Here is a 2,306-nt window from a genome sequence, read left to right as displayed (position 1 = left end):
CTCAACATGTAAATCAACTAACCAAAAATGTCTCTCATGCCCTAGCTATCAAAAAATCATAAAACTAGACATAAAGGTAAATGCCCTTGAAGAGGCTATTCTATGTATTAGAAATGAGCTAAACTCTTTAAAGGTATGGTTGGCTCTCCGGTGCAATAAAGCATATAACTGGAAAACCAAGTCTTGCCCGGAGACAAAGAGCCTAACTTAGAGAGAAGGAACAGATAAGGGCAGAAGATAAGTTAGTACATACACCTTTGCTAACTGATGGTGTATAGCAGCCCCTTCCCTAAGGCCTACTTTCCACAAACACCTTCCCTTACCCTGGCAGCTGTGATGAGGATGGATAAGAGTATCTACAAACCTATGACTTAATCTTAGTGTTATTAAAATGTGAACACCTTGTTATTTTCTTAGTTACTCAACCTCACTATAATTGGGGCAGTTCTGCAAGAAGACTTCTGTAAAACCTGTTTCTGTACATTTTCCAAAAACACCTTATTACAAAGAGCTATCCTTTGTAAAAATTCCATTTCCTGATGCCATGTTAACATTTGACCTATAAATAAAGACACCAAAACCGACAGGACAGAGATGCCTGCCTGGTGATCAGAAAGGATCTAGGGGCTCTCTCACTCTTTCTCTCGCTGACACCATCCATCCTTCAGGGACCCCTGGACCTGTCGGAGCCAGCGCGGCCTCCGACATTAATATATTGTCTAATTTTATATATCTTAGAATTCCTGAAGTATCTTATTTAGTTATAGTAGGAAATTACTTTTTAATGCACTATTGACTACAGTTTTCTATTTTCGTCAGGGCTTTTATATAATAAGTAGTATTGACTAAATTTTTTTCTACATCTGATATTTTCTAAAATCCGAGAAATCCTACATTTATAAAACATATTCAGTAGTTTTCTTTGTTTTTATGTAACTTGAAAAATAATATAGCATGAAATATCTCTGAACCTTGAAATTGGAAATAATACACTATTATTCTCTTATTATGCTTTCTCCTTTTAAATTCAATTTAGAAATAAATCTTTCCATGCCAGGCATCCATTTCATCCTGTAAAATGTGTAAGTGATATGTATGACCGAGTTTGTTAACTTTTTCTGATGCTTGAAATAAGATATATTCTTTATTTTATATTAATAAACTCAATAAATAACTACTAATTTGACTATACAATAGCAATCAAGATTTCTGAATACAGAAATATTTGCTGTCTTTAATCTATAAAAGAAGATTAAAGTCATTGTAAAATTTCCAACACTTTCCTTAGTTTCTACTTGGTTTTGATTTATATATTTTACTTTGATAGATGATGCCTAAAGAAAATAAGTAATATTTATGTAATTGACCTTTTTCTCAAAATAAATTGACCATCTATTTCTGTTTAATGATTATTACCTTGTATTCTAGTATCACTATAACAATATTTCTTTATGTTTGTGCATTTGCCTTATAAATCTTTATTCATATCATTATATTTGACCTTTCCTTTTATGATGTGTTCTCTTGTAAAGTGCACATAGATAAATGTTTTAATTCAAGCTGACAGTCATTGATTTAAGGATTATTAATATGGTTTTTCATTACATTAATTGCATATATTCTCTTGGCTTATATGTTTGATATTCAGCCAATTAGTATGTATACTCTGCTTTATAATCTTTGTTCTATGCTTGATATTTCAAATAGGAAATAATTTTGGAACAGAATAGAAAATCCAGATATAAACCTGTAATTATATGGTCAATTAATCTTCAACAAAGCAGAGGAGAATATCCAATAAAGAAAAAAAAATTCTCAGGGCGCCTGGGTGGCCCTGTCGATTAAGCATCTGACTTCGGCTTAAGACATGATCTCACAGCTCATGAGTTTGAGCCCCGTGTTGGGTTCTGTGCTGACAGCTCAGAGCCTAGAGCCTGCTTCAGATTCTGTGTCTCCCCCTTCTCTGCCTCCCACCCCCGCCCGTGTTCTGTCTGTCTGTCTCTCTCTCAAAACTAAATAAACATTTAAAAAATAGAAAAAATCTCTTCAGTGAGTGGTATTGGGAAACTAGTCAGCTCCACACAAAAGAGTGAAACTGGAGCACTTTCTTATACCATCACATACAAAAAAACTCCTCAAAATGGAGGTGAGACCATTTATTATTTCTCACATTTAGAGACCTGAAATAATAAAAATTCTAGAAGAGAGCACAGACATTGGCTGTAGCAACATTTTTATAGATATGTCTCCTGAGGCAAGGAGCAAATATACACTACTTATACTATAAAATATATACAAATAAAAGT

The sequence above is a fragment of the Crocuta crocuta genome, unplaced genomic scaffold, assembly GCF_008692635.1.
Source record: "Crocuta crocuta isolate KB4526 unplaced genomic scaffold, BGI_CrCroc_1.0 scaffold6, whole genome shotgun sequence".
NCBI classification, from domain to species: Eukaryota; Metazoa; Chordata; class Mammalia; order Carnivora; family Hyaenidae; genus Crocuta; species Crocuta crocuta.
This window is presented reverse-complemented; position numbering follows the sequence as displayed.